We start from the raw sequence: 22,028 nt of genomic DNA, 5'->3' as shown, positions 1-22,028 counted from the left end.
GATGGTATTTGGGAAGGCGAGGTTTCGGCGAAAGTTGTTGGTCCTCAAGCCTGTTCCGCTCTGCGTGTTTTGTTGGCGATTATGCTCTTTGTTGACAGTTTTGAATAACTGTGGACATAGCTGGATATACTTAGAGTAAACGTGTTCGTCAGTCACCGTGAGTTGCTGTGTGTTGTCACGGGACTGTCGGTTCTTCCGAGGATGTAGTTCTTCGGGAGCTCCGAGACAAAGAACGTTGGTCGTGGAGAAGATGGGGTTATCCTTGGACGGCGAGGTTTCGTAATGACATGTTTTGGGGCCTCAAGCACGATCCATTTACCAAGTTATGTGGCCATTTCGGCTCGTTGTCGGCAGCAAGGAGTGTTGCGTACATAGCTTGAAAAGTTAGGAGGACTAGTCCTTTGATGTCCTTCATGTTTTGCTGGTCTGTCTGCTGAAGAGATATGTTGCTTGTTGCACGCATCGATTGGATGTTTTGATTTTGTTGTGATGTCCCACATGTCGCAATAGGAGCGTTATGCTGTTCCCTCGCCGGACGCCATCCTGGTTGATTTGTTATAGCTGGATCTAAAAACCGCTGCTGTGACTGGTCTTTCTGCAATCGGAGCTGATATAGTTGTTGTTGGATCTGCAGTTCTCGTTGAATCTGTTCTTGCTGAATCCGCTGGAGTTCAATTTGCTTTTGAAGAAGTAGTTGTTGTTCCTGAAGTTGTCGCATTTGGTCCAGGTGTTGCTCTGCTGCGTTCCGTTGGAACGTTGGTTGACGTTGGCTTCCTGATTTGACGCTGGATTGTAGTTGCGCATTTTTCAGCTGTTCGAGAACCTCTGCGTCATCTGGGAGAATAGCCTCGTTGGATTCTGGAACCGTTTTAGGTGGGTGCATGTCCAGAATGGTTGTATCGACGAAAAAATGGCTGATTTTGAGAAGGGACAGCTCTACTACGTCCTCTAGTTGTTTCACGTATCCTGCTAAGTTCTTCTCGGTGATCATCTGCAGTCGCGATCGATAATGTAGGAGCCTGCTCCTGCATACGGCGAGCTCCAATGCATCCTCCTTCTCTAGGCCCTTCTTCACTCGATCATTGATGAACTGCATCTTAACTTGACAGTGTCGCAAGTGGTCCTCTTGCGAGATGATATGGTCCGCACAGATTGGCATCTCCATGTTGGTTCGCTCCTTCTCGATATGCTCACGCAGCCTGCTTGTCTTCTCCCTCTTGGTTCGCCTCTGCTGGTCTTCGTTCCTCAGTTGCAACTCAAAGTCGAGCTCTCCATCCGATAGGTGTAGGATATCCATTTTCTGAACTCACACAACACGACTCACTATGACACTTCACAATTGACCGATTCGCGAACTGAAAAGATCGTGGATATTTCAGTTGGGCGCCATGTAACGATCTAATTGTCTACTAATAACAATTGTTGTCAATCAGACAGTTAAGGCAAAGGCATAATAGGTAATAGGCCCTGGGGCACGAAATAGCGTAACTCCGACCCAGAAAAGTCAATTGAGTGAACGAGGTCTATTACGCTGATGCGTTCATGCCCGGCTATGGCTACTTGTTGTCAATAAGACTCTCGGGCAGTCAATTAGACATGAAAAATAATGTATGGTGGAATTCTACATGTTTGTAATGACATTTTGCAACTTACAACTAGGCTTACTTACTAATTTATCCTACAGCGCTGTGGACATTACCAAGGACTGCTGCTGATGCTTACGATGGTACCGAGGCCCCCGGTCTGCAGTTGTTACTCGAACGCGCCAGTCATCTGACAACGTATCTTGGCGCAGACTCGTTGTACTAATCATTCGGCGCCTAGGTCATCACTCGACCAATGGACGCGTTTCACACCAACACACTAACACACTGTCTTCACGCCACTCATCATCTGTACCCACATGCACCTCGGTCGTCCTTCGCCGAGCGATGTAGGGGATTTGTATCTTATCGCTGCTCTTCGTGCTTCCGGACGTGAACAGGTTCCGTAAGTGAACGTGGCCGTATTGGTCTGCCACTTCAGCGACTCGTTGGGGATGATTCTGGTGCACTTTCTCCTCACTTGACGCACTTCGGGAACACTGGAGTATGCGATCGTCACTCGTCCCCGGACAATCGTTGTACGTGATTCAGGGACGGAACGCACACCGTACCGACACGTATTGTCGAGACCCGTCGTTGGCTCTGCGTCGGCTCCTGATAGGTGGTGAAAAGTCGGACAGTGCCTACACGCCGCACAGATGGAACTAGGGTTGACCAGATGTGTTGAACAGCCGTGTCCTCCAAGCTTGACGACCTTAGGCCGAAGCACGGAAAATCCCGTATGAAAAAAGCCTTCTCGGGGAAGGCCTTTTCCTTTAGGAGTTGGGCTACGGTGTTGGAGGTTAGGGCGAATGTGTTTGCCGCCACGCCGTTGGAATCTTTGTTTTGCTGCCGGTCAGATGCTTCCTACCGTGATACCGGCGGTAAATAGTCGATTCCCACTGCGGTATCGGCTGCACTGGTCACCGTTGTTCCACTGCCGTTCTGTAGTTCACGTGCGCGAGCGAGGTTGCTGCTGATATACGCGCACTGTGGTGTACGTCCGCTCTGCAAATTGCTTTGCAAGGTTTTTTTTTTTTGGGAATAAGGCCTCCGGCCACCTTCCTTGCAGCTGGGTTTTACCACTTTTTCAGCGGAAGTACGTTGAGAGTGACGATGAGCGAAGTGAAGAATTTGACAGTTGAGTGGCGAATTGACAGGCGAGTGGCGAGGTATGTTTCGCTCCTGTCGGCGAATCTGGCTGCGTGCTACTTATGTTTATCTGGGATACACACATAATTAGCTTAAGGTATTAACATAGCAGTATCTACTCATTTGTCGACATGACTCGTAACAGAATCCCAGGAGGAGCTCCTGGAGAGATCCCAGGAGGAACTCCTGGAGGAATCCCAGGAGGAACTCCTGGAGGAATCCCAGGAGGGACTCCTGGAGGAATCCCAGGAGGGACTCCTGGAGGAATCCCAGGAGGGACTCCTGGAGGAAAACCAAAAGAAACTCCAGGTGGAATCCCGCCTAAGTAACACACTTGTTACAGAAGAACCACACCAGCGCAGGTTTTGTTGCGCAGAAGTCACTGTGACTTACTTCCAACGAATAAATACTCACTAGCTTAAATGCAGTAACTGTGACTTCTGCGTATCAAAAACCTGCGAAGTCATGACTGTTCTGTGGCAAGTGTGTTACTTGGGCAGGACGAACTCCCGGAAAAATCCTAGAAGGAACTCCTGGAGGAACTCCTGCAAGAATTCCAGAAGGAACTCTAAAAGGAATGCCAGGAACAACTCCTGGAAGAATCCCAGATCTGCTAGAGGAATTCCAGGAGGAACTCTTGAAACAATTCCAGAATGAACAGCTGCCGAAAGGATCCAATAGACACAACATGAACAACTATAGGAGAAATCCCCAGAACAAATCCTAGCGGAAACCTAGGAACAAATCCTATAGGAATCACAAGAACAGCTCCTGGACTGCTTGCCTGGAGGGTCTCGTGGAGTAATTCATAGGAAGGTGTAAAATAAATCTCCGGAGAAATCATGAATCCGGATATTCGTCCTATCATCCTCAGCTACTCATCCTAAATTTATTAATTGTCATTTATGTGACCCGAGACCCAAAACGTAAACATCAGTTTTGACAAATGCTATGTTCGAAATTCGAGCTTACTCTAAGGGTGCTATTACACTCTTTGCCCAGACGCCAAATATTTGACCACTTTTGACCGATAAATTTTGGCAGGTTGCCACTGTTTGTCCCTATTCGTTCCTAGACAGTAGTTTCAAGTGATGAAATTACGTCAAGAAGCGAAAATACGCCTTTCCGAACAAATTTGTCAACAAGTCTGAGGGCCCACTAGTCTCAGTTGTCATCTCTTTTGTTCGTTTAGAGTTGTGATGTATCTATGCGGATCAAAATGTAACGATAATATGGAAGTTGATTTCATTAAAATCGGTTTGAAATTGGCACAGATATTGTCGATATCATATTTTTTTCAGATTTTCGGAATTTTTGGGCACCCAGATCAACGAAAAATCTTTCTTTGTGGTTGTGAAATACGTTGGTTCGTATGCAGAAAATCCATGCACGCACACATTTGTGTGCATTCTCCTTAGCAAACATTTTATCGACGAAAAAAAAAACGATTGATTTAATTATTTGAACAGCTTTTGTTGCATTCTGAAGCAGTGAAATCCGCAACTTTAAAGTACTACAGAGCTTTTGAGGGGTGTGCAATGACGGTCAGTTCAATAAGTGAATCTGACACAGTGAAAATTGAACGGCGATGAAGAACAATTCGGCTAGTTACTGCTTGGGTGCGATTGTTTCCGGCAAACGCAAAACGATAACCATTGTGAAGTCGTACATCTTTTTCCTTCCATCTAATGAGTTATTGGCAAAGGTAAGTTGGAATATCTTAAATTATTCGCAGTTTTCCATCTCATATGACGGGAATTAGCGCATATGGCGAAGTAAATTTCTACCCTATTATTCGTCTCTCTTTACTCACAGCTCAATGAGCAAAATCAGTTTGAAAACTAAAGTCACAGTAAAAATCACTCAACCAACTGCTTTGAAAATTCTACTTCCACATCAATAGTTCCTGAACGTTGCTATCATGTCCACAGAAACGATCAACATCATCGCAATCAGCTTTATGGATTTCGTGACATGGTATCAACGACTTGAAGCTGAAAGACACCGCCGATAATGTTATTGATTCGTTCTCTCTGTCAACAAAAATCCAATAAAACTTTCTACCTAGCGTTTTACTCTTCCACCAATCTGGTCAAACAACCTCATGAGCTGATGGATTTTATTCTATCTAGACGTACGTTTGACTCCAGGCAGCTTTCCCAGCATGTTCGGTGGGGACGCTGCAGTAGAGCATACTGCTTTTCGTTCTCTGGAATATCTCTAATGCCTGGTTTACATGGGTCAACTGAAACGAGCATTTCACTTGCCAACTCCTCAAATATATTCATTCGAAACGAATGATGTGTTTAGACTCAGCAAACGACTCGAACGGCCACTTGCATGCTCTTGAATGCATTTCAGTTGAAGCAAGTGTTTACATTGATCAATTCCCGCGGTGCGTAAGCAAACTGAATTGAATTCAGCTCATCTGACAGATAACTTGAATTCAACTCACATGAATCGCGGGTTCAGACGGGGCAAGTGAGATGATTTCGTTTGACTTGAACGGAAAAGTTCAACATGTTCAACTTTCGTTCAAGTCAAGTCAGTTGCTCAAGTGAGATGAACGGTGGTGTTTACACGTTCAATTCGCATTCAATTGGGCATTTTCAACTGACTGGAATCAAGTCACTTGCACCGTCTAAACCAGGCATAAGGGACACATTGAGATACCGAAGTGGTATCGAATGCTTATAGCTCAATAATTTTATGAGCAGCATCACACACATTTGGGTAGGTTACCCCGTAGGAAAAAAAAAACGAAGAAATCCGAAATCGGCCAAGACGAAAAATAAATTCTACCTGTCTGCTTCTGACGAGCGTAACGTAGGACTATTGCGAAACGGAAAAGACATAAATATTGTAGCAAGACAGCCATATCGAAAAAGTTCGCAAGGCATATTGCCCGTTTCGGTCTTCTAACCAATATGTGTCACGATAACTGTTGTGTTGTCGAAACAGATGTTCAGCATATGTAGCTGTTTGTGAGACTGGCTCCAACTGACCCCAAACAAACAAATGAATGTGGGTGGGCATTGAATTGTATACACACAATACAACTTCAAGCTAATTCTTCGCATATCTGTTTAAGATTGAGATATCGTTATCGTTCCACATGGATCAAAAATTACAAAAGAATTTCAAAACAATCTTATTCATCACTCACCAAAAATGACATCCTTTTCCATTATCCCAATTATCTCCATCAATTTGCTTCGTTTATCTTCCTTGTGATGTTGTCACAGGAGCAACAAACGGGATCAACACACCCGAAAATACCGTAAATACTTCCGCTTGCAGCAAGGAATTTGTTTCAATTGAAAAACTTTTCTCAGCCTTATTTAGTCACGCTAGGTTAGCTCTTTGTAGGCCTTCGAAACGAGATCCCATCCCGTCGTGTTGGAAGGATAAGTACAAGGACTCGCCCATTATTGGGGGTGCCCTCGAAAGGAACAGGATTCACGGTTACGTGACCAAATTATTCTGTCCAGGAAATACAATATGATGGATCAGGAAGGTGAACTAAAACTTCTAAAATTAGGCTACAAGGATTAAATGGTTGGACTCATCCCACTCAAACCTTAAGGAAGATTCATCCTTGAAAATTATACAACAACGTTTCAGTAGACTATCTTCGGAGAAGCTGTTCAAAACAGCCATACTTCGTGCATTGTAAACTGTAAGAATCGGCTCACTAAGTGGCGCAAACTTTGCTGCAAATATAGCATATGGCCGCGATTTATGAGTCCAATTTTAAATATAAACCAAATTGTTTTCCAAGAAACACTCAATATCAATAAAAAAAAACGGGTGTTGCCTAAATTGCTAAAAATTGTTGCCAAAAACGGGAGTAAACAGAAACGAGTGTTGCCAGAATCGGTGAATGAATGTATCTCCTCAGTGAACATGTACAAAAATGGCGTCTTCAACAAAACCGTTCAAATGTATAAGATCCATGTGTCAAAAAAATGTTCAATTAACAATTACCGCACTTGATTTCTCCTAGCATTATGATCGGTATTCCACTCAGGGTTTTCTCATGGAATCCCTTCAAGTATTTTTCCAAGGATTCTTCTAGAAAATCCTTCTGGGATTCTTTCTGGAGTACCTTCAAAAATCTTTTAGGGATTTCTCCAGGCATCCTGTCAGATATTTCTCCCTGAGATTTTTTCCGGAATTCTTCCAGAAAACCCACCCGCGATTCCTTCATTTTTAGCGAATTCTTCTGAAATGTCTCCTGGATTTCCATCAAGAATTCTTCGCGACCCAGACAACCAATTGTTATGTATAATGAAGTTTATGGCGGTGTTATACGCACATTCATGCGGTCAAGCTACATCGCATAAAATGCTGCATAAGTGTCTTATGCGTACTAAAGTGGAGGCAGTATGCGTACATTGGCGGAACAATAAAAACACTATATGAATTGACGCGATATCTCATGCGATATATAGTGTGATCTTTTGCGACTTAACGCTGCATCTTTAGCGACTTAATAATATTCGAAAAAAAAAACAATTCTTGTCACCTAAGTATCGAACCAATGACCTCTCTGGCTGGCGCCATGGATTGTTAACTATCAGCGCCTCATTTTGAAACCATAATGATGACAGTTCACTTTCTTGCAGCATTTTGGAACTGCATCCGCAGTCCAACAGCACCTTATTGATGGTCATCAAATATCAAATCGCATTAGGTAAACATAAACGATTCTAGATTATGCCAGTGTGTCGTATAATCATCGCAGTGTACAATTATGCGAATTCATTTGGCTCTTCACGAGTACGCTCACATGCTTATGCGAATAAGTTCAGTTAATCGCAATAAAAAAAAACGTGAGAATGTCGTTTACTACGATGTAGTCATATCTTAAAAAGTTGATTTGTATTCTTAATTACTTAACAAGATAGATCGTTCAAATTCAAAAATTAACATGCAACATTCAAATTGTCCCAACGCGATAGTAACTTAAAATAGAATTTTATACCATGTACAAAGGGCATCCTTATGCAACTTCTGATTGTCAAGGGAACTTCTTTTTGAGATTTCCCCAGGATTATTTCAATGATTTCTCGTGGGATTTCTCAGGAAATTCTTTTGGCATTTTTCCCGGGATTCCTACATTGATTTCTTTCGGGATTACTTCAGGGAATTCTCCCGAGATTTTTTCAATGATTTCGCTCAGATTACATTTAGAGAAAGGGTTCTTCCCGGGATAACTTTAGGAATTTATTCCTGGGTGCCTTTTGAGGTTCCTTCATTTATATTCCTCGGGACTTCATTAGAATTTTCTCCCGGAATTCCTTCAGGGTTCTTTCAACAATTCTGGGTTTTCTCCCGGGATTTCTTTAGGGATTTGTTACGAGCTTCCTGTAGGAATCATTCCATTGAGGCCTTCCTAAATTGCGTAATTTAAGTAGTTTTTTTTTCATTTTTTCCAATACGGGATTCTTTCTTCGTGGTATTTTTTAAGACATTTCTGGAGAGATTTCTTACATCTCTTTTTTTTTCTAATGATTCCTTCGGGGGTTTCTCTTGGGACTCCTCCCGGTATGCTTTCAGGTGTTCCTCCTGAAATTCATTTAGGAATTCCTCCTGAATATTTTCAGGGATTTTTTTTTTCAGAAATTTCTCCGGGGTTTTTTACTAATTCGACATTTGAATCTCTTGAGGATTTCTCTCAGGATTTCTTTAGAAATTTATTCTTTAGAATATTAGGGGAGCTGCGGGCGTAACGCCCCCGGGGGCAAAACGCCTTCACGCGATTTCATCATATTGTGGAGGTTTTCGTTACATACAAGCAAACTAAAGAAAAAGCGTGAAAAACGACGATTTTCCATATTTGGAAAGATTCCCTAATTTGCAGCGCACAGAAATTTAGACATTGCGCGCTGGTTATATGGAATCAACCCATTCAACCATCAACCCCCACGCGCCTCCAACTCCTTCATTTGCTGCTGAGAAGAATTCGATGGAGCCCCTTGGTATTTCACAACAAGTCAAAGCGGGAAATGCCTGCTGGCGTTTTGCCTCATCCAAAAAGGCGTTTTGCCTCCTGCAGTTTTCCGGCACCTAAAAAGTAACACTTTTTTGAATTGCTTATTTGATTGGGAAATTTTATGGGCACGCGGGCCAAAAGTTGAAGTCTCTCAGGAAAGGGAGTAAACTTCTCTCTGAAGCAGAATACATCCTTAAAATAACCATCATTTGAGGTTTATGACCACATATGCTTAGCCGGGGCGTTATGCCCCTCTTTCCCCTATTTTTTTTATTTTAAAGAGAGACTTTAACCTTCTGCTCATTCGTCCCTTATCAAGAAACATTCCCCAAATTAACATCACAGTCGGTTCTAGCCCGTTTTTAATTATTTCTCGGCGAAAACCAATCGATGAACTACCAGCACACGAAATGGGATAGAAGGTAAGCAGGAAGAAGTTTTGAACTGGACCGAACACTTAAATTTCCATTTTATTTTATTTGATTTTACATAAAATAATTTCTCGCACGCAAAATTGTAATGGAGCTAGCAGACAACCTGTGATTTTATAAACCGATGAAGAATTGCGTTGAAAACGATGGAGGTTATTTTGTTACAGCGCACTCGATGTAAAAAAAATAAACTGTGTACAGGATAGGGCTGTTCATAAACCATGTAGATTTTTTTGGGAGGAGGCGGTGGTCTGACCAAAGTACACGCTCCATACATTTTTTTTTATATGGACAAAAGTCTACGAGGGGTAGAGGGGGGGGATCCCTGAGATGACCAAATTTTGGTCTACGTCTTTTATTAACAACTCCCATAGGGTAGTGGGTTGGGATCAGTGCTGAAATAGTAGTTTACGCAGAATGACGATTTTTACAGCACGAGTCGTACATTTATCCAACGAGGCTTGCCGAGTTGGATAATTACGACGAGTGCTGGATAAATCGAGTTCTGCACCGAGTTGCGTACAACGTTTTTTGCAATTCCATAAATTATCCTTGAGGATAGTTTTTAACAAAACTTTTTCATCAAACTGCACACTGATGTTCATAGCCATGTTTAAGAAAATCTGAACATAACAGGTTATACTGTTATACTGCAGTTGTCACAATTTTTCAAAACTGCGCCCAGAAAGCATCAAGAAGTTGACCAAAACCGAAAACAGTGCTGTAATGGTTCATTACGCAACGCAAATCAGTGCTGTAATGAACCATTACAGCACTGTTAATTTGGTGTGGGAAAGTAGCCCTTTTCCTGTCAGATTTGCGTGAGGTAAAACAGCCTATTACGATGATAAATGGCAAAAAATTTATTTCGTCATATCTAAATTCAATCACCTACAGCTCATTTTAGAAACTAAACCTGAGAATATGGTATATGAAAAACATATGCGGCTAGACCAGTTCTGCAAGAAAGTCATGGAAAAACCGCTATTTTTCGATATTTTATTGTAAAAATCACGGACTGAAGACGGTGTAGTGTCTTTAAAAAAAAAGCCAAATGATATTCACCGTGAATATCATTGGCATTTTTCGAAGGTAGTCCGTGACATTTAACTTAAATATTTGTAAATAAAAAGAAAATAGCGTTAAGTACTGTTCCTTTGAATTCCACTAAGAATTTGCATCCTTTGACAGATACGTATTTCGACCTCAACTGTAAGGTCGTCTACAGTTGAGGTCGAAATACGTGTCTGTCAAAGGCTGCAAATTCTTAGTGGAATTCAAAGGAACAGTACTTAACGCTATTTTCTTTTTATTTACAGATATTCCCCTAACAAGCCCAGGTTAATCATCATCATTAAATATATGAAAAATAGCGGTTTTCCGTGACTTTCTTGCAGAACTGGTCTAGCCGCGCAAGTTTTTCATATACCATATTCTCAGGTTCAGCATCAAAATGAGCTGAAGGTGATTGAGTTTAGTCGGGGCTCGTGGCGTAGTTGGTCACACGTTCGCTTCATATGCGGATGGACATGGGTTTGATTCCCAGCCCCGGCACATGCAATTTTTCGTCAGTTGCTCTTCACCGAGAGTGACTGACACTGACCCTCTTCTGAGCCCCATGGCTCAAACGGACCCGGATACCTGGATATTGGCGAACTGCTACTCATAATGGACCCCCAATCGTACTGGAAAGGAACAACGGCCATCCATCATTCTTGTGCTCATCATTCTACCATGTATAGAGTAGAAAAGTGAAAGCAGCAGAAAGGCAACCAGTTCGATAAAGTATAAAAGAACACATCTAGGCGCTGTGCAATACTGTAGATGCAGCTGTCAATTGAAATCGCTCACGTAGTACCCTAGTGGACAATAGAGCTGTAAATTAGGTTGTGATTAAGAATAAAAGAAAGTGATTGAATTTAGATATGACGTAATAATTTTTTTAGCACTGGTTGGGATAAAGGGTAATGAGACGGTAAGGTATAGGGTAAAGTGGAGGATAGGGTAAAGGGCTAGGGTAGTAAGTAGGGTGAAGAAATGAGATGAGATGAGATTTTCTCGAGGTACCTTCAGGAATTCTTTCCAAGATTTCTACGGGCATTCCTGTCGATGTGTTTTCCAGGTTTTCTTCCGGGATTCCTCCAGATGTTCCTCCTAGAATTCCTGTAAGGATTCCTCCAGGAATATTTTCAGGAATTTCTGCAGGGATTGCTTCATAAAATCCTGATAGGGTTCTTTGGGTATTATATTCGGTATTCCTTTAGGGATTCCTGTTAGAATTCAGCAAAGAATCCTTCCGGGATTTCATCAAAGATCTTTTTAGACATTCCTGCAGTGATTCTTTAAAAGGTTTCTCCCGAAAAGGAATATGGATGAATAAAGATTTATTCCAAGGTTTGATCCAACAATACTGCTTTTTTAGATATTCGTGCCGGAATTCCTGATGGTAATCTTTCAGTAGTAGCTTCCATTCAGGAAATCTCCGTGATTTCTCTGAGGATTCCTTCAGATATTATCTACGGAATTCCTTCAGGAGTAACTTCAGGAATTTCTGTCGGTATTGCTATAGAATATCCTGGAAGGATTAATTCAGAAATTCTATCAGGCTTTCTAACTGGGATTTCTGCTGGGGTTACTTCACGGATTCCTCCTGCCATTCTTTCAACAAATTCATTCAAATTGGGATTCCTGAAACCCAATTCCAAAGGAATCTCAACCTTCTAGGATTTCACCTGGGGTAACTTCCAAAATAAGTTCCGATATTCCTTCCATAATGCACTTAGGGATTTTTCTTGGGATTCCCATATTGATTTTGCTTGGGATATTTCCAGGGATTTTTTCAATGATTCCTTCAGGGATTTCACCTGGGATTCCTTTAGAGGTTGTTTCAGAATTCTTTCTGAGATTTTTCCTTGGATTCTCTTTCAGGAATTCCTCTTGAATTTTCAAAAAGATTCGTTTGGACATCACTCACTTGCTTTATGAGGATTCCTTCAAGGAATTCTTCCCAGGATTCCTTCTTTGAACCCTCTTAGGATTCTTCCATTGATTTATTTCAGATTTTTTTTAGTGATTACTTTCCGGTGTTTATTTGGGGATGCCTTCAGAGATTTCTCCCTAAATTCGCCAGGGAATCCATCTGAGATTTGTTTAATGATTACTCCAAAAATCTTTTCAAAATTTCTTCACGATTATCTCTCGGGAATCTTTCATTCCCTTTTTCCTTGGGATTCCTTCCGGGATTCCTGCATCGTCATTTATTGATTCTTCTCCCTTACGTTAAGGCTCTGGACAAACCGTGAGCCAAACTCTGCTATCTAAGCATGACTTTACAGAAAAAAATGTTTCTATCTAGGGAGCGTAAAAAATAAATAAAATAAATTTTGGAGATGAACATTTATTTGGTAATCCGTAGCTTAATGAATCCATTTTTTTATTATGTATGAGTAGTTATCAACTCTTTCATTCATTCAAAGTTGTCTTGTTTATTTCAACTATTTATTATCTTTCGAACAAATAAAAAATCGGCCAACTGTCTGGAATCTTGAAATTTATTACCCTAATAACGAAATAAATAATACAGGTCTAATTATTTTTTTTTCTATTTTTTTATAAAATAGCTGTGGATGGTCGAACATATACATGAAGATTGAAATGGTGAGACACCTTGGGCGTTAATAAAATTACAGGGGATAGACAAAATGATCGGGACAGGCAAAATTTTCAATTTTCAAAACATGTTCAACTAGTTGTAACTTTTCGAAAAGTGCATAAAATATTCCCAAATTTTCACTGTAATTAGTTCAACAAGTTGTGCATCAGTGGTCAAAATTTGGAAAAGATCGGGCTATTCTGCACGAAGTTATAAGGAGTCTAGAAAAAGGTATAATTAGTCGATAACCAGCTTTAAGCTGCTATATATCCGGATTCAATGAACCGAAATCAATGAAATTTTGACCATTTATGACTTATGTAATGAGCTATGAAAAATTTTTGGCTTAACTTAAAAAAAATCACACGGTAGAAAATTATAACGATTAGATTATATATTTTTATATATATACTAGCTGTCCCGGCAAACGTCGTACTGCCTGCCTACTGTGTTTTTTGACATGCAGCTTCATAGGGACGTCCCCCGCGAAGTCATCTGTATGGGAGCCCCCCGTTCCAAAGACCGGAGAGGTCTCACATCAAGCTAAGAACCTTCCCCGGTCCCAACAGCACCCACATACAAAATTTCACACCGATCGGTTCAGTAGTTTCCGAACCCATAGCGGTCAGACAGACAGACAGACAGACAGACAGACAGACAGACAGACAGACAGACAGAAATTCATTTTTATATATATAGATTTTTCTATTAAAACTCCAAAATATTCAAAATTCAAACACCAAAATTATTCAAGATGCTAATTATAGTTCACATATGTTTTGAAGGAAAGTAACAAAATTGTCGGCAATAAATGGAAAAAGTAAAAGGATGCATATTAAAAATTTACCAATTTACTAAAAAAAATTAAAATAAATGAAATCGCTACAATTAGTTCTCTTGTTAGATATTTAAAGTTAAGTCAAACGTTTTCCAGAGCGGATGATTGAATCCGTAGATTTAACAGCTCAAAGTTGGTTATCGGATAGTTATAGCTTTTTCTAGAATCTTTATAACTTCATGCAAAATTACCCGATCTATTTCAAATTTTGATACACAAGTAGATAATCAACTTACAGTGAAAATTTGAGAATATTCGATGCACTTTTCGAAAAGTTACAGTAAGTTGAACATTTTTTGGGAAGTGAAAATTTTACCTGTCCCGATCATTTTGTCTATCCCCTGTATAAAGTTTTCGTTTTCGTAACCACCCGGCACGCTTATTATTGGAAAAGGAAGTTAGAAAGGAATGCACGGTAGTGAAAAAACTAATTCAAACAAAGAATTGCCGATTGTGACAACATTAAAATCTAGTCTTGTGGCCAAAGTTAAGATAGCACTGTTATATGCTCTTGACATTTTCCCTTATGTGTTTTCCACATGGCTTAGCCCTTTGGAGACGGTATTTTTACCTCTCTGGATGCAATCTCGCTAGTCTAGAACACGTTTGTGATGGCCGATTTTCTTGGCTGGGCAAATACGACCCATCCGTCCCCAAAGGGTTAAAAGAGGATAGGATAGAAGTGTGATATTACGCAATTCGAAATGTCTCTTTCTCAAATTTAACCGCAATCGGCCAATAAGAAAAAAGAAAAAAGGATAAACTGAAAAAATAAGACGTTTAACCTCTTGTTGTCATAACCATACATTCTGCGTGTGTACACAAGCATGATGCTTTGTACCAATGATAGAGTACAAAAAGGAGGCAGAGTTCAAAGGATGCTTCTGAAAATGAAAATGGCACCACATACTACGCTTGGAGCATGTTTGCTCTCTTGTAGCATACATCCAGTGTATGCTGCATCGCAGGGGACGCTCATGAGATATGTCACGCTTTTAAGAAAAAAAGAAAGTGTTTTGGTTGAGTGACAAACAATGTACAAAATTTGGTAGGATTTCTTTGAACCGTAGACAAGAGGATGAAAATTCAGAAATTCCACGTGACGTACTAATTACAGATGCCTCTTTACTGTACATTTTGCTTTCCATTGTTCCACCTTCCAACGTTGATGGTTTTTCGCCGCCACTAAACAGCATCAGAGACAAAGAGCAATCGAGCAAAAAAGCAGAAAAGTACCCCGTTAAGTAGCTTCTTAAAGACTTACCTCATGTGAGTGCCATAACAGCGTACAGTTCTCTTAACGAGATTGGCAGGTGGTTCACACGCGTCTGAATGGTTTGGAACCTGGAACAGAAGAAATGGCATCGTTTATAACAAATTTAAATAAACTTATTCTAAAAATTCCATAAGCCTATCAATACCGCATTAATTACACAGCTGGTAACCCTGGCTGCCACCCAACAACAAACCCAATTAAGTAAAAGTGAGCAATGAATTGCTCGTTTACCCGTCCGGAAGGAACGGAAACGAGTCGAACAAACCAAACTGGAAACTATTGACACTACTGTTGTAACAGAGGGCGAAAGCACTTTGATCACGCCAAGGCCACTAGCCTCTCGAGTTCCCGCACTACCACTGTCTCCTTTTGTTTCGAGTTGGAGATAAAACGATGATGGTCAACCTCAAACATGCCGGGACCATAAAAGAGCGATTTAACTTCATCATTTACACTACTGGACCCATTCCACGGTTGTTCGGATGCCACCCAGTGGCTCATTTCCTAAGACAATCGATTCTAGCTTTCCTCTAATTTTCAAAGAAGCTAGGGTGCGGGCACCGGTTTTGGCCAGTCTAAGAGAAATATTTTTTATAAAAATAATCAATAATCCAATGAAAACTACCAATGTGTTAATTAGAAAAAACAACAGACAATGTGTTAGATGTTCATCTAATCCCATCTGAAGGGGGTTTGGATTGTGAAAAGAAGATAACCATGTGCGATTGTGGAATCGAGTTCAGTTCTAGGCCTGCTGGCGACGGAGATAGTCGAGTGACTCCGTAGCTTGAAGGAATAGAAGCGCCCGTCTAGCGAATTGGGAGTCGTGAGTTCGAGTCTCACCGGAGTACGTGGATTTCTTTTCATAATTTCAAATCTCAATTTGTTCATCGAGCACATGTTCTGTTGTGCACATGGATGTCAAAGCATTTTCAACAATGTAAGAACAATTATTTGTTTATTTTAGTTTTCAATCAAAATGTATGGTTTTTACAACTGTAATTATCATATTATATAATAATGTACTAGTAAAAAATAAATTTATGCCGATTTAGATCGTAACAAGCTTAATACCACACTATGGCCAAAACTCCGGGCTGGCCAAAACTGAAGCTTCTACCCTATTGGATAACTCGTGAGGAATAGAATATCAACATGGCAACGTAGCAATAATTTTCTCTGTTATCGAATATCGATATCTGGTATTGGTATATCGATGTAGAGTTTGGATTAGTAGAGTTTGGAAAAGAGTTATAAAATGTGAACGAACAAAAAACTTGGTTCGATGATTGTAAACCGCATTTAGTAAATTGAAATAGAATTATTTCATTGATATAATTCGCTGCAGAGAAGATAATTGTTGAACAGAAGAGGCATAAAACACGGCGATCACTCTTTATCCTAACTAGTAACAGATAATGACATGGTATCGATTATTTTTTTTGTTTTTGTTTTTAGCTATTTGACTACCAAGATATTAGAAGCTGTCAACCTTTTCCACTGCTTACTCAGCTATTGTAAAGCTGGAAGGGTTGATCGTGTTTATATGCATATGCTAAGACCTGCTGCTGAGGAGCGATCGGCAAGATCATCGAGCTTACTCTGCATGTCAGAGCACCGTTGAGCTAACAGAGCCTTCTGCGGACAATACGACGCCGAGCGGTTAATGGTATTCGTTGTTCCTAACAATCGTAATTACATTCACTTTCTGGCTAAACATGTTTTAAAAAATGTCAACACATTATAACATTATCGTAAGATAACGGTATACAGTATAGGTATAGAGTCGTCCCGGAAACCTTCTGTTCATTACCTAACTGCTTTGGACACGTCAACTCTTCTTCGCTGAATTACTCTCCTCAACTTGATCCACCGTTATTGCTCAGCTTAGATATTTGTCTCTCTGATCATGTTTTTCTTTTTTTTTTAATTCTTGATCACTTAACCTAATTTACAGCTCTATTTGACCACTAGGGCACAACGTGAGCGATTTCAATTGACAGCTGCAGTTACATTTTGTACAACGCCAATGATAATGGATGGCCTTTGTTCCTTTCCAGTCCGATTGGGGGTCCATTATGAGCAGCAGTTCGCCGATGTCCAGGTATCCGGGTCCGTTTGAGCCATGGGGCTTAGTAGAGGGTCAGCGTCAGCCGCTCTCGGAGGAAGAGCATCTGACGAAAAATTGCAAGTTCCGGGGCTGGGAATCAAACACATGACCATCCGCATATGAAGCGAACGTGTTACCAACTACGCCACGGGCCCCGACTATGTTTTTCGTGTTATTCCGTTTGTTATTGAATCCGCTATCATCTACACTACTACACTCAACCAAATGCTAGTTCTGTCAAGGTAAAATCAGAGTTGGTAACTCAAGGTTTAAACATTTCAGCGCCTTTTACGCTGGTATTTCCTCAAGCAAATAATTTCACTGATAAAGAATTATTCCGTAAACCCATCAATGCTCAATTATTTTACAAAATGTTTCTGAAATGATCGCGGAAGTGACATTTTTGCTGGAATTTCTTTCATGAGTTTAGCAACAATTATATTAAAAAAATTTCTGGAAAACTCTCTAGGATTAGCTTAAAGGGAACCGCTAATAATTCCATTGAGATTTGTTTCAGGATTTATCAAACAATTATGTTTACCGACCAAAGATTCTTGCAGGGCATATTATAATGGTTTTAGCAAGTATTCCTCTAAAGATTCCTCTTAGTATCTCTTCCAGAATGCATCCCTGTCCACAGATTTATTTAAAAATCTCTGCAGACATTCATACAGAGATTTTTTCAAGAATTCCTCAAGGAATTTTCCTTGGACGTCTTCAGCAGTTTCTCTAAAAAAAATCTAAAAAGAATCATCTTGAAACTGAAGTTTCCCAGAAATTCCTTCCCAAATTTTACCTGAGATTCCTTAAAAAATACTAAAGGAAAGGTTGTTACACAAGCTCATGCTTGTATTCTTAAAAAAAATTTTTTTCTCCAGAAATGTTGTCAGATTTTTTTTCTATGAGAATTTCTCGGAAAATACTTCTTGAATTTAATCGACAAATTCTTTTAAGAATTTCTTCAGGGGTTTCTCCAGGAATTTCTTCAAAAGGTTCAATTCCAGGAACAATCGTTTTACAAAGATTCTTTCAGAAATTTGAAAAAAAAAACTAAAATTCCTTAAGAAATCCCAAGTTTTTTAGAATTTGAGATTTTTTTCCAAATCTTCTCCAGATCTATAGGTTCTGCTCCATTTATTCCTAGATTTTCTAGAACGTTTATTTAGAAATTCCTCATACCTATATTTCCTTTAAAAGTTCCTCCGGTTTCTCCAGTAGTTCCATCAGGTATTCTTGCTAGCACTGATTTGGATTTATTCATGCCTTCCTTCAGGGATTCTTTCAGATTTATTTCCAAAGATTCTCTCAACAATTCCTGCAGAAATTACTCTAGAATCTAATCCCTAACATTTTCAAGGATTTTTTGAATGAATAATAGTAAATGGATCTCGATGTATTATTGCAACGATTCCTCCAAAAATTCGTTTTTTTTATTTCTTCAGCTCGCGGATGCGAACAAAATTTTTCCTGGTTTTTTTTTTTAATTAAAAGAAAATCGCGTTAAGAACTGTTCCTTTGAATTCCACTAAGAATTTGCATCATATGACAGATGCGTATTTCGACCTCAACTGTAAGGTCGTCTTCAGTGTCTTGTACTTGAGTCGAGTCAAGTACAAGACACTGAAGATGACCTTACAGTTGAGGTCGAAATACGTATCTGTCAAAGGATGCAAATTCTTAGTGGAATTCAAAGGAACAGTACTTAACGCGATTTTCTTTTTATTTACAGATATTCCCCTAACAAGCCCAGGTTAATCATCATCATCATGGTTTTTTTGTTTCTGCGGGATTTTCTTCAGAATTTTCTGCAGGTAGAAGTTAGAGATTTTTTTGTGCAAATCTGTTCATAATTTGTATGGGATTTATGCCTCAGAATTCCTTTGTGAAGCTCCAGGAGTTCTTCGAAGGATTCCTTCAGAAACTCCTCCGGAACAATTTATTGAAGAATTTCTGCAAGAATCTCACCAGTACCTTTGCCTTCCTAATTTTTGCGGATTTCTGCACACATTTTTTAAAAAGATTGCTACAGAAATTCCTCAATATTTTTTCCAGGAATTTCTTAAGCATTTTTTTCTGAATTAGTTGCAGAGTCTGCAGAAGTCTCTCATGGTAGTTTTCTTAGAATTAAGGGAATATCTTAAGATGTTTTTTCGTTTTTTTTTACATTTTATCCTAGGTTTTCATTAATTGATTGCTGCTGAGGTAACTTCAGAAATTGCTTCAAGTTTTTTGTCCAGGAACTCCTCCAGAAATTTCTCAAGAAAATCTTCTAGGAGCTTTCAAAGACATGAGTTTTTAAGGGATTTCCTGAGGTTGAGACAATCCTCCAGTTATTTTTTTGCGGAAATAAATGGAAGTATATTTGAAGGAATTCCTGTTCGAAATACTGAAATTATCAGGAGAATATTTTCCAGAATTTCTGGTCGAATCCCTGAAGAAACTCTTGGAAACATTTATGGAAAAATTTTCAATGGAATCCCTAGAGCAGTATGAGAACAAATCTCTGGTCGACTCCCAGAAGAAGAACATGAAAGAGTTTCTGAAAGAATTTCTAGAAAATTATCTGAAGAAACCACTGGAAGAATTCATGCGAGATTTTTTTAAAGATTTTCTAAAGAAATCTATGCAGAAATTTTCGATGAATTTTTTAAACGAATTGCCTTGCAGAATTTCTAAAGTATTTACTGACAGATTTTAAAATTGAATTCTAGGAGTAATTTCTGAAGAAATCTATGGATTAATGTTGGAACGTTGGAAGAAGATTTCCTTGAGCTTTAATTCCTTGAAATAATTTAAGGAGAAATCTCATAAGGATATTTTGAAGGAATCTCCAGTGAAGTTTTAAAAAGAATCCCTGAAAGACTTTCTGAAGGAGTCTGTGAAATCCTTTCTCAGACTTCTTGGAGAACATTCTGGAGGAACCTTTGATTTTCTTAAAGAATCGCTGAAAACATTTCTGAAGAAATCCTTGGAACAGGATATTTTCCTGAAAAACAAACCTCGCTTGGGTTCCCTAACAAATCAATGGAGAAATATTCAAGGAAACATCTCTAAAGACATTTTTTGAAATTTTTTTGAAGATCTACTAGCGGGAATTGTGGTGGAAATTCTCCAAGGAAGCTGTTCTGAAAAACTTTCAAACGAAATGCATGAAACTTTTCCAAAATGAATTCCCAGAAGAATTTCTGAAGAAATCCATGGAGTAGTGTCGGACTAAACCTGGAAAGCTTTAGAATTTTTTTAAAGGAAACTAAGAATTTTCTAAAGGAATCAATAGATAAATTCTAGAGAGAAAATCTCCGAAGGGATTCAAGATTTTTTTGATATTTTTCTGAAGATCCATGAATATTTTGAGCATTTTTTGAAGGAATCTCTCAAATAATTTTTGATGGATTCATGGAATAATTTCTGTAGCAATCCATGCAAAGTTTTCTAAAATAATCTTCTGAGACATGAAACAAAAATTCACCTAGATCTAGATTGTCTTATATTCAGTAGATCAAACAATTTCTATTTTCACTTTAAAGCTATTTTCTTATTTGCGGGGGTGTTCATACTGGGAAAAATAAGTTTTACCTAAAGAGCTGGTTACTCAGTGAGCAACTTGGAGTAATCTCGATAACACCACTCATTTAACCCATTGAAGCTGATTTCCAAGCGTTATTAAAGAGTTTTTTTTTCTGTAGTTTTAATGCACAACAGCATAAAAAGGGTAGAATATGATGCAGAATATTTTTGTGGATATCCTAGGGCATCCAAACTGTTCTTGAGTTTAGATCCTAAAGTCTACGGGTGTAACGGCACCTTTTATCATTTTACAAAGCTTCGATATGTAAGTTATCATGTCCAGTAAATCTTCTGAATGTTCAATGCACATCTTCAGATCAGCTGGGGTCATCCAAACTAGTATGATGTACTCAACATAGTGGCAAAGCCGGGGCCCGTAGCGTAGTGGCTACACGTTCACTTCATAAGTGGATGGTCATGGGTTCGATCACAGCCCCGGCACTTCGTCAGTTGCTCTTCCCCCCGAGAGCGGCTGGCACTTGACTCTTCTGAGCTCCATAGCTCAAATGGACCCGGATAATTTGATATAGGCGAAACGGCAACTCATAATGGACCCCCAATCGGACTGGAAAAGGACCAAGAGTCACACATCAACATCCTCGTGCTCATCATTCTACCATGGACAGGGTAGAAAGTGAGCTGCCAGTTCGATATAGTAGAATAAGAATGAATAGAATACATTTAGGCGCTGTACAAAGTTTAAGTGCAGCTGCCAATTAGAATCGCTCACGCAGTGCCCTAGTGACCAAAAGAGCTATAAATTACGTTAAGTGGCTGATGAATAAAAAAAAACATAATGGCAAAAGCTATCATCACAAGTGTAGACCTGAAGTCTCCGGAGTAGTTTAGTAGATCTGGAATATCTCAAAAGTATCTTGGAATTACTCATGAAATGCCAGGGAGATTTCAGATTACAATAATAACTATTCTTACTGTCAAGAGATAGACATCAGGAAAGTTTGGACGATCGTAACTGTCCCAAAGATTTATAATAAGTTCTGGTTCACTTCAGGTTGGTCCAGTAACCGCGATTGGTTAAGCAACATTACTCAGTATATCAGATATGGCTCCTGTTCCGAGTGTAGACCTGAAGTTCTGAACTTCAAGTTAGTTTGGTTGATCTGGAATATCCCTGTAGTGTCTATAAATAGCATTATAGGCTTCAAGAGCTTCACATATCCCAATGGATTATGCAAAGCTATCATTTATGGCAAAAACACTTAACATTATTCTTGAAGATTTGAAGGACTTCACTATAGGACAGTATGGAACATTTAGAACATTCCAGAATATAAAACACCTTTTGATATTCTTAACGAAGGTTCATTACACGTGAACGAAACCCATTCAGCTTTATGACAACTGGTATGATAATTATTTCGTTACTCAAAACTTCATGGTGTTCAGGACGTTCTAGGCTG

At 39.5% G+C, this 22,028-nt stretch overlaps 1 protein-coding gene across 4 annotated transcripts in view; it reads right to left on the bottom strand.

Annotated features, from left to right (window-relative positions):
- LOC115254164 (soluble guanylate cyclase 88E) overlaps positions 1-22,028 on the bottom strand; it is a 538,233-nt gene that overhangs the window by 394,122 nt on the left and 122,083 nt on the right. For all 4 annotated transcript variants that reach the window (XR_009999394.1, XM_062860564.1, XM_062860565.1 and 1 more), the window contains one exon: positions 14,919-14,998. The gene's annotated coding sequence lies outside the window, so the exon portion shown is untranslated. The remainder of the gene's footprint in view (positions 1-14,918; positions 14,999-22,028) is intronic.

This window comes from Aedes albopictus, chromosome 3 (genome assembly GCF_035046485.1).
Source record: "Aedes albopictus strain Foshan chromosome 3, AalbF5, whole genome shotgun sequence".
NCBI classification, from domain to species: domain Eukaryota; kingdom Metazoa; phylum Arthropoda; class Insecta; order Diptera; family Culicidae; genus Aedes; species Aedes albopictus.
The sequence above is the reverse complement of the archived record's forward strand: the minus strand, read 5'-3'. Positions and strand labels throughout refer to the sequence as shown.